We start from the raw sequence: 12,362 nt of genomic DNA on the forward strand, positions 1-12,362 counted from the left end.
GAAGACTGGTTCGTTCCTGATGAAGCGTTAGTTCTGAATACTGATTCAGCTGTCCACAGTTCAGACCTGTTCACGAGGCTTGCTGCTGATGCTAACTTCGGGTGGATCCTTTGGTTACGCGCTGGGAACCTCCGTTCTCGACTTAGAACAAAGGAAAGTCCTGCACTCGGACACACTGGCAGTTACATGGTGGTCCGGGCTGAGTCCTAAGGGTGCTCAGGTGGAGCCCTGAGGCTGAAAGTCCAGCAGGTGCGCTGCGAAAATGTCCTGCACTGGGAACTGTTCCCTTGGGAACTGTTCTGTGCTTCAGAACCATCCTACAGGCTTTCTGTGTTGCCTGTATTTATCTGGAGGAACTGCAGATCGTTCATTGGTTGAAAGTTTCATGGGCATCCCACGTGAGACCCACGTGGGGTTAACCTTCCCTACCAGTTCCTTATTGGCTGATAATGAGTAACCATGCCCTCTGACCTTAGGGTAGTAAACCAACTTTGAATTCAGACTCTCCCTTGGAATCTCAGACTTTAAGGCACCAGAGATGAACATTTATTAAGGTTGCTGGAGAATATCAGGAATTGGGAGTTGCTCCTTATCAGGACACTCTATCAGCTAGAAAAACCTTAATTGTTAACCAAATGGAATGGACTCTCTCAGTATCAAGTACCACTGAGATGAAAGAGAGAAGGACTGGCAAGGGAGCAGAAAACTTAATTCCTCTATTTTATTAAGCCTCGCTGCTTAATTTCGAGCATCAAAGTCTTGCATTTGGTTACATACTGTACTGTAGTTATTTTGGAAATGTTTTTATGTGCTCCTCCTGACTATATTAAGTTTATATACTTTGTAAAAAGTAGTAATATTTTAACCTTTTCCACGAATACACTCATTTTGCAGTAAACAAAAGCATACTTTTTAGAATTTGATTAATAGGGATTATAATATGGAATCACGTATCTAAAGAAATTAGTAACGCTATAATTATATTCAAATACTGTAGCTCAAATTATCACAGGCGTACACTTTCTTTGGAAATGTCTGCTTCACTTTCACTCCTTCCAATGTGAATGTGTCTGTGGCATAATAGCTTAAGCATGTGCTTTGTATGGCTCGGAGGTTGGAGGTATGAACCTAGATGTTGCCATGAGTTTTCTTTAAAGAAATAAACATTTCTTTGAAAAACTAAAATAGCAAATATTATTGGCACTATATTGACCTTTTTATAATTCTAAATATCACAACATGTTAGAAGCTAAGTCATTTATTAATAACAATGAATAATTACAAAATGCTACTGATATTATTACTGACAATAAATATTATCGACACTATATTGAATTTGTTGGTCTTTCTAAATATCACAAAACATTCAAAGTTAAGTGATTACCATTTTCCATGAATACTTGTGCTCGTTATCACAGTAAAAGAAACTCATACAGATGCAGCCATTCAAAGTGCGCGGTCCAGACACGTACCGCAGGTAATTGGCTGCGGTATCGCGTATCATGACGCAAGATGACGCGGTTCGTGATTGGTTGACCGACAGGGGCACTCGTGGTCCGTTGGTCTGTCGTAGAAAGACTTACTGTAAAAGTCTTAACTGTGCCCGTTGTAGATATTGAATTTTACCACTGAAGGGAATTCTTAGTAGCTGAGCATAAAAAGAATAGGAGCATACTGTAACGTGTGTGAAGGCCATAAACGATATTAATTTTGGAACATAAACATACAGTATATAGCTGGTCTTGGTACTTTAAAGAAAAAAATACACACCAGTATTCCATTTCTCCCAAAACATTTTAAGCTTCGAAGTCTTTAACTAACGTGATACTGGAGCCAACAAGCATACTTTTAGAATTTGATTAAAAGGCAATATAATATGGAATCGCGTATCTAAAGAATTTAATAACAGTATGATTATATTCGTGTGCTGCGACAGGGCTGTGTAGGGCTGTTTCACCTGCCTGTTCATGCGAGCTGTCTTGTAGCCTACTGGTCTAGGTGCGTGACTAACAACGCACAGGTTGTGTGTTCGAATCCTGCTGGTGCTGGGCTTTTCTTTTAACAAACATTTCTTTGAAAAAATAGAATAGCGATATTATGGACAATCAATTGACTTTTATATTTCAAAATATCGCAACATGATCGATTCTAAGTCATTTTTGATAACAATGAATAGTCACCTTCTTCCCCTCTGGCAGCGGTTCCTGCTTCTATTGTGTGTGTGTGTGCAACAGAGTAAATTTTTATAGAGAAATGGAGGCTGGACAGTATGCGTTACAATCTAAACATTTATATTGATTTAAATCGTGTTCTGATTTAAATCTCAAACGCGTGTTTAATTATGTGTGTTTTTTAATCATAATCAGGCTAATGCATTTCTACATTTTCTGTATGAACCAGCTTAGAGGTTCATACAGAAAGACAGCTTGTGTTTAAATTGAGTGTAAGGTAATTTATGCTTCTAAAGTCATGGTCAGCATTTATTATTGTACTGTGCTGTAAACTTTTTCTGTGCCTAGTCACATTATTTTATAGCGTTTTTATTGCGTTATTAAATCCGGTGGTGCTGTGTGTTAGTTTCCTGACTCTCATGTCACATGGTCTGTGATTGAATCCCATGGAACTATGACTTTATTTTTAAACAAAATTTATTTGAAAAAATGAAACGTTTCCCTTGGTAAGAGATTAAATAAAACCTCGCTCGCACCAAACAAATTTATATTTCTAAATATCACGACATGATCGAATTTAAGTCTTTTTAATAACAATGAATAGTCACCTATGCGTTACAAAATATACATTTATATTGATTTGAATCGCGTTTTGATTTAAATCGTAAACGTGTGTTTAAATATATGTGTTTTAAGGCGATATACTGTATAAAAGCGCTGATTCCTATGGAGTGTGTTCTGCCGGGGATTCAAAAAATTATTTTAAATAGGCTGATAAAGCTTAGACTACTGTAACTGTATTCTAGCCTGTATTACAACAGAACATTGGACAATGCAACGTAAATTGCAAAAATGCACTTGGAATCTGTCCAAGCCCTCCTACAAAAATTATTTAAACTGCGACACTGATTATTCATCTCTAAATAAACTTTATTTTATATAGCGTTTTAAGCGAATAGGTAATTAGATTGCTCATAAACCTAATCGCTTTTTCTACATAAACACAGTGTGATTGCTCTCTGAAAATGCTTTTCCTTAAAGCGATTCTATTGAGGGAGTAGCCCAGCTACCACTTAACACTGTACTTCCTACTTTGAATACCTGTGAGACCGGTTTAATTCGTCACAGCCAGCAATCTGGGAGGGAGGGGGTTGAGTAGTGGTGGCAGGTGGCAGGTTTTTTATGGAACTTTTTATGGAAAGAGACGTGGTGCTTCAGCTGCCTTTATGCGTTAAACAAGTGAGTGTGGCATTACTTTTTGTCAGTGAAAAAGTGTGTGTGTCTCTCTCTGCTGCCGCGTGGGCTCACGGGGGGGGATGTGTCAGCTGTACTGAAAAATAAAGTGCCGTTTTTCATTCAACCAGTGCCTGAGTCACTGTGTCCATCCTATATAATAATGCCACAATATTAGAAATGCTAATATGCAATATTAGGCTGGCAAATAAATACATGTTTCGATTGTTAATAACCACTTTTTGTGCATGAAAAGCAGGTAATTTTCTTCCTCATCATCAGATCTTTCTTGGAAAATTGTATTTTATGTGTCAGAAAAAACTGACTTGCTTTACCAAAATATATTTACTAATCCTTTCACCTGGCAATCAACCTGAATGCCCAACTATCTGAGAAGCCCTCAATGAAACCAAAAGAGCCACTACTGAACGAGTTTTGACATTAAGAGAGAGAAGAGAGAAATAATAAGAGAGTCCCCATTAGCCCCATTTTAAATTAAAACATAAATGCATGTCTAATTAAATGCCTTTATTGATTCACAATCTGACAATGCAACGTAAATCATTATCTCAGTCTTCTAAGTATCTCAACTTTAGCATAGCTTTCTCTCCATTTAGATTTATTTTTCATACCATCACTAAACAAAGCAGGAGTGTATTGTGATTCCTCATGGGATCAAACGTGGAAGGATCGGATTGTAGTCATTTTTATTCTTTAAATAGATTTTTAGAAAAGTGTAATCTATACTAAAAAGCTGTATTTATTTAATATCACTTGATAGTTATATTAATAGAGGTAAGAATTCAAGTTGATGCTGTTTAGACATTTAATCATTTTAAACTGTATTACAGCATCTTACACATCAAACATGAAAAAGTCGGTATATTTTATACAAGCAAGATTGCTCAGTTGGACAGTATACAGCAAGTACAGATGCAGCCATTCAAAATGTGTGGGTATTTCGCGGTACACCGCGGTGGGCGTGTCGCATCATAACGCAGATCATGCGGTGTAATGCGTTATTTGTCATCATATCGGAAAGTATCCGGAATCACCTTGTAAAACCGCCAGGAGGAGCCAATAAAGCTTAACCTCTCATGTACAGCATTTGAGCTTTTAAATTTAAATTGTGTATTACAGCATGTTAATCATCAGTCATTAAAAAGTTGGTATATTTTATGAAAGCAAGATTGCTCAATTGGGCAAAAGTACACAACATACCTTTATCATAAATATTTTAATTATGCAGAAATATTTTATGCATCAAAGCCTTTACCGAAGATATTAATAATAGTATTAATAATGTATGACTTTGGACAAGCTGTAAACTCAAAGTATTACGCTGGTCCACATTCTTTCTAACCGTCATTTTAAACGAAAATACTTTTATTGTTTTCTTTGACAAACACCACAGCATTTCGTTGATCTAACTAACGAGGACAGGACATTAGCTAGCCAATATGATAAAAGAATAAATGGCTTTTTTTGTTAATTTCTTTAGCACATTTGTACAAGCACTTGGAATCTGTCCAAGCCCTACTTTGTCAGGCATTTTCTTTTACTATAATGGACATAAAAACCCCCTTGGTTTTAACAGAGCGTTTCATAATTTCTAACAACGAAAATTATTTAAACTGCGACACTTATCATTCAACCAGAGCTCAAAATATCACAGGGATCCTCAAGAGCACAACAAAGACTGTATTAAAAGATACTTGTATTAGATACATGAGAATCCAAGCTTTTTTAGGACCGGAATTATCTGTTTTATAATCGAGAATATATGTAATCACATATCTAAAGAAATTAATAATTATATTAATTTAAGGATCTAAATATCTAAATCTATGTATCTATATAGTTGGTAGTATTACTGTATTTCACTTTCTTTGTAAACACGTTTTATTAACACCCAAATCGCAAGTGGATTCTGTTTTTTGGTCTGTTATGGTCTGTAGCTCCTGCTTAACTAAAAATTAGACACAAGAAGAGTATTATTGGACAATGTTGTGAGGCTCTGGTGGAATTTCTCTGTAAACTGAAGAGTTATAGAGGAGACAGGTTGTGTATCGCTTCTTTTGACACTTGTAAAAAAAACATTCCTATGTTAATGCGACACGGAAGATAATGTGGTGTATTGGTCGTAAGTGAAAAGATTTAATCATTTAATCTTTTTACTGAGCACATTTTAATCTGCTTAGTATTGAATATTTATATGCAATTTTACCACTAAAGGGAAATTTTAGTAGCTAAGCATAAAATGCAGAGGAGCATAACGAAGGTCATAAAGGTCATAAACGATATTAATTTAGGAACATAAACATATTATGTAAACTGTATGTTGCTGTTATTGGTATTTTAAAGAAAAATACACACCAATACTCCATTTCCCCCTAAACACTGTAAGCACCAAAGTCTTACATGTGGTTGACCATCCGACCATATTACTGTAATATCTGTATTGCTGTTTCAGTGGGTGTCACATGACTTGCCTCGGTGGAGTCACGGCTTAAGCGACTGATTTACAGTACTGTATAAGGTTGAGGTTGGGTGTTCAAATCCAGCAATCGCTATGAGTTCTCTTTTAACAAAAACACTTCTTTGAAAAATTAAAATAGCAAATACTATGGACAGTACAGTATATTGACATTTTTTATATTTCAAAATAACACATGTTCGTACTGTATGTACAGTAGACAGTGGTACCGCAGGTTGAACTGTAGGGCGCAAATCCACCTGAGCCCAAAAGCATTCGCCTGGTGCAGTGCGGTTTTCATCACTCTCTGCGGGAGTGGTGGCTGTGATGAACTAAACTGGTTTCACAGGTATTTTCAAAGTAGAAAGGGTCAAGTCTTCCAGCGGGAGGGGGGAACAAGCTGCCCAGCCGTGTTGAATGCTACAGAACCCTAAACAGACAATACACACTAGCCAAATATTTGACCAAGATATACAGACACAGCTGAATGAGTTCCACCAGTAAAACTCAAAGTATAATGCTGGTCCACACTATTTGCAACCGTCATTTTAAATGAAAATACTTTATTTTTTCATCGACAAAAGGTAACACCCACCACAGCATTTTGTTGATCTAACTAACAAGGATGGGACATTAGCTAGTCAATACGATAAAGGAATAACTTTTTTGTTTATTTGTTTAGCACATTTATTTGAACATTTCCATCGATTGTACAAGCACTGAAAAACTGTTCAAGCCCTAGTTTGTCGGGCATTTTCTGTTACTATAACAGATTGTTATAGCTTGCTTTTAACAGAGCGTTTCATAATTTCTAGCAATGAAAATTATTTAAACTGCGACACTTTTATCATTCAACGAGAGCTCAAAATATCACAAGGATCCTCAAGAGATCAACAAAGACAACAGAAAAAGATATGTGTATAAGATACTGTCCATGGGAATCCAAGCTTTTTTATCTACTCTAAGAAGTAGTCTTTAAAATTTCTTCATTACACAGTGAAGTCAAAATTCCGGGATGTGCCTATATTAGTAAGCTGGGCAAACGTTCCGAGGTCAAATTCTTCCAGCACGGGGTTACCTTTAAAGTGGAGACGATGGCACCAACATTTTTGGGCACGCCCTTTCTTTAAAGCCCTGGCCAAATATGAAGACAGTACTTACAGTTATAATTCAAACTGAATTAAAAACTACACATCCCAGTTACCATGGTGGTGCTTGTGATCGTTGCGTTTAACCAATGAAACAGGGTGAAAAATCAGTCACATGACTTTGGGGCTTTGTACCTATCAGCAACAAAGCAAAATTTACACGATACGCTACCTCAAACTGTCAGTTGCACGATTGTGTATGTCGCTTAAGCCACTCCTATTTGGCTATTTAGTTATGGAGGCGGGAAGACACCCCCCCCCCCGGGTGCCTGATTTGTCGCCATCTTTAACCGCTCCATGTCCGAATCGCTACACATACGAAATAAAGTTCATCCCAGCTACAATACATATATATTTTTGTGGTAAGAGTGAGCAAAACATCAGTATTTACTGCTATTAATTAGTGTACCATTTATAGTTGGAATCTGAGCCTAAATATAAAGTTAAAATCTCGCCAAAGCAATGTAGGAAATGCACACACAGAAATACAGAGAAAATAAATTCTTTCTGACATTTAAAATCAGTTTCGATCAAGATTTCTAAAACGAACAAGAAAAAGAGGATTTTGGGATGGTAATTACGCTGTGTTTATGTTGAATAAGTGATTTATGAGCAATTTAATTTCTTGTTCATTTAAAACAGTGAAATGTCAGCTGCAAAAGATCGCATCAGAAACAGCACTCTCTCTGCCTGTCATAGATTTTCAGGAAAGGGTGAATGAAGTCATGTCAAGTACAATAATTTGGTGATCAATAATAACAGTTGTAGGACAAGAAACAAAGGATAGTGAAAACTTAAGCTTTTTAAGGCTAAAACTAAAATTCATTCTACAAATGAAGGCAAATGAAAATTCAGGATATTAAAGTGCTAGAGGTGTAAAAATACGAAAATACACATGAGCAAAAAGTTTTAGAAATGGAGCAGGTGTTACTTTGAAATAAGCAAACAGAAAAAAAGCCATGACTATATGTAGTGCAGAAGAGGGATGCAGGAACACTTGCTTAGATATACAAAATATCACAAAAAGGTGAATGTTACAAAAGAACATACAAACATGTTCATCATGTACATCAATTTCCCTTCACGATCAATAAAGTCTTATCTATTATCTATCTCTAAACATGAAACAGAGTGAGGAATCAGAAAATTAGCATGCATTAAAAAAACAGCAATTCTGTCAGTGAGCCCTAAATGAATTAATAGAAAACATGGTTTCATGGAGGGCTTCTCAGATAGTTGGGCATTCAGGTAGATTGCCAGGTGAAAGGTTTTGTAAATATAGTTTGTTAACAGCAGGAATTGAACCTAGGACTCCAGTGCTGCAAGATAGCAATGCTAACCACTTTGCCACCATTAGAAATGGATGGATATCTTAGTTATCTTTCTAGTTCACAGGTTTGCATGCATAATTTAATTTTGAAAGCCACTGAGACATCAGGTACTACTGTTGTATTTATGAAAAAGAAACAAAACAAAAAGCATACTAACAACTGTGCCATCCTACTCCTTAGTTAATACATTTTATTATTTATAAACAGTTAACATTGTTAGCAAAATATTTTGAATTATATTTTACCCTATTTTTTCTTTAATTTTGTATTAAACTTATTATATATGATAGTCAGATTTAATGTATATTTGAACAATGAAAATATATTTTTACAAGATGCGGATGAAAGTGCTTATTACAGTGCTAAATTTAATATTATCGATTACTAATAGTTTATGCTAACACCTAACTTTCTCAATTAGATGTATTTAAAACAGTGAAACATAATATTCAGAAATACAATCGAGAATATTTTTGTGGTGTTTGTATAGATGAAACGTTTCTAAAACGTATAATGTAACAAAATTAAAGACGATTAAAATCTGTAATCTTTCCACTTGTAATGTCATTAGAAAGTACAACAAGTTTCTGCTTTGTCTAAGGATGGTATCAAAAAGTAGTCCAAGTGGTGAGAAAGCTGTGCTTAATGATAATTAAGGTACTTAAAAGTAAAAAGAGATGCTTCATATTGCTTGATTAATTTTAAAAACGAAGTTATAAATGCAGATGCGATTGGTGCCATTAAGCACTCCAGGCAGCAGAACGTTCGTGCTGTACTGCTGAGCTCCACGCCTCCTCCCTCTCTTGGTGCCGCGCTGGGTCTAAATATCTAAACATATGTATCTATATAGCAGGTTGTATCACTGTATTCCACTTTCTTTGTAAACACGAAAAAACTGATTCACAACGCGACGCTGTGTCACTGTGTAAAAAAAAAAATGGTTTGAACACCCTATATTGTAATGAGCTGCTGAGCTAAGAATAGGAATGTTCCTGCTGTCAGAGGGGGTGGAAAGTGCCCACAGTCATTTAATTAGTATTACAATTCGCACTGATTCCCTTGCGAAGATATGGACATAAGAATATTCGTGCATGGTCAAAAAATGGCATTAAGCACTTAAAATTAATATCGTTAATTATAGTAAACTGTAACATACTGTAACAAGATCAGCTAAACTTAGAAGAAAATGCTTTCAGAGAAAATGTTTCAGGTGTGAAGAACATAGATCTCCAATGCAATTTCAACCAAACCTGTTCCCACACACCCTGCCTCCTCTGCCATTAGAATATATAAATGATTGTTGCACACACGGGAGGGGTGTCATAAATAAGAATGTCAATAGGTAGGTTTGGGTGCAAAACACAAAGGAGCTAAAAGGCTGAGAAAATGTGTTTTTTTTGTTTACAGTTTAAGAAAAAATAAAATAAAACTTCAAGTTTCTTTTTGAACTTCTTCATGAATATGAATTCTACCTTATCTACTTATAAGTAAATGCATTACTCATACAAATTAAATTGATATCAACCCTTGTTGAGATACAATTGAATTCACAATCGGCGATGTAGAATATTGGGTTACTTATCCAGATATGGATGTGTATTTCCTGTGATACAGACATAAAAGACCAGCTGGCAGCTCTGTTGCGGCAACATCCAATTGGTGCGATGCTGGTTTGGTGCCAACCCAGTCCTGGTGAATTCCGAGTTGCAGAAAGAAGAAAGGGGAGAGATTTCTGCTGTCAGCAATGCGTCTCTCTCTACCTCTACCTCTACCTATAAGTAGTCTGGCTGATTATTAAAAGGTCTCTATGCACAGAGGGTGATCGTGGGTCCGAGCAAGTCACTCTTTAGGAGGAATAAACTTGGTTTGCTTCTGGCATAGTGCTACTGCTGAATAAAAACTTATTCAGAATGTCGACAAGAGTCCAAACGTATACGTCAGTGATCAAGGGAAGCAGCCATGTTGGCTTTTGCTAGCAATTTGAATTCTAACATATGGGCATTCACCCGGTTGACGCTTTGCTGAAACAAGGTTCTAGTCCCCATACAGACAATACTGGCAGTCACACGAAAATGGCCAGAGAAGCAAAGTTCTGAGCTCTGCAGTGTCCTTTTATCCAGAACAAAGACAGGTGATTGGTCGAACATTTAGCGGGCATTTGAGACCCACGTGGGTTTGCCATGCCCTTCGGGTTCCTGATTGATTGATCAAGATGCGAGAAACAATGACCTCTGACATCTATGAATACAATCCAGATGTTCCCAAGAATCTCCTAGGCAGATAGGTACCAGGAATGGCCATTGATCATGATAGCCAGGCATGGCTGGGCACATCCCCATTTGGGAGCTGCTCCTTATTAAAGAGAAAACACTTTAAATCAGAAACTACATGAATAGCTTATCTGTGGCTGCACCACAGAGATGAAGAAGAGAGATTTGGCCTCATTTAGGAAAGCACAGCAACACTTAATTCTGTCTTATTAAGAAGCATTGCTGCTACGGGATATACAGTATATATCATCCTTATACAATTATATACAAAAATATCAGTGTGAAGGAGTGTATCTCTAGCAGAGCAGACAGATAAGGACAGTATAATTAGGGTTGACAAGGAATTCTGACACTGTGTTTGCAGTGGAAGGTGTTGTTAACCAAAAAAGCTGCTGGCTGAGAACAGTAGCACGCTGTGGAACGTGGAAGAGAGCTGTCACTTGCAGACTATAGGATTGAATTTTGAGATGAATCCCCCCAAAAGGGATGAATATTAGTAATGTATATGGCTAGAGGCATGGGAGGGGGAAGCTTTGAAGGTAGCACCAATACAGTTGGATGGCAGTGAAAATAAGGTGAATGGTGGAGGGAATATATCACTGTGGCTGCCCTAGACCCATGCGCTAGGTAAAGTGTGGGGTGAACAAGGAAACCCAGTGGAAACTTCCTCAGAGTGCTCACACTTGTGGGGTGGAGTGAGAGTCAACAACTAGGACCATTGGACAGAGAAAAGAAGAATGGGGATGAGAGGAAAGACAACGAACATGTATAGACCGGGATGGTAGGTGAGGTAGGTTAAATGTTTAACTAGAAATGGAAAGAGAGAGGCCAAGAAGGAGAATGGAATGGGAAAGTGTAGGAAGAGTGAGAGAGAGGAGGAAAAACTGCAATGGGGGCAGCTGTTGGGAAATTCTGGATCTCTCGAGACTTAAAAGAAAAAAGCAGATGGTATGGAGGGCACAAAGATGAAGTGTGTAAGATTAGGATTTCCTGACAAATCTCTATTATAACTTTCATTTCCATCATGTATTATTTTGGATAGAATGAGAGAGATTTTTTTCTGCCTATAAAATGAAGGCATTTATCAGAATGTGACAAATGTCTGTAAAGTTTAAATCGATTGTTTCTCCACTGTAAATCTTTAGGTGAAGATGTAGAAAAATCATTTTTTTTCCTTTTATGAAATTTGTCAATATTATTTATGGTACTTCATACATTAAATAAAATATACCATGTCTTCTCTGATGGCTTAAGCATTTAGTAACCTGCCTGAGCTGTTGTTGTAGTTTGCTACTGTCAGACTTCAACATCTGTTTGTGAAATACATATTTTTTAATATCATCTTAGGAAATGACTGTTTTGTAGAATACTATGGTTACATTTCTCTAAAATACAAAAACAACAAAATCACAATTGTGTTGGCATGCACAGACAGCAAAGTAAAGGTTTATTATATACTGAAAAGAGAAGAAAAGAAACACAACATTTTGGCTGTGGGGGGCTTCTTTGGATTTGGGATCTGATGAGGTAGTTATAAAGGGAAGATGATGTGGAGCCATAAAAATCCTTGGCTTCTTTGATGTGGAGAGTAATTTGTTGTTTGAGGGAGAAAATGGTCGAAAACATTAGTTTCCTCAAAAATTGTTGTAAAAGTCTCTGAGTGTTACTCTGAGTGGTGTCAGAGTCAAAAGAAAAAGTGAAACATTTTAGACAAACTTATTTAGGAATGATAA

The sequence above is a fragment of the Lepisosteus oculatus genome, chromosome 12, assembly GCF_040954835.1.
Source record: "Lepisosteus oculatus isolate fLepOcu1 chromosome 12, fLepOcu1.hap2, whole genome shotgun sequence".
Classification (NCBI taxonomy): Eukaryota; Metazoa; Chordata; class Actinopteri; order Semionotiformes; family Lepisosteidae; genus Lepisosteus; species Lepisosteus oculatus.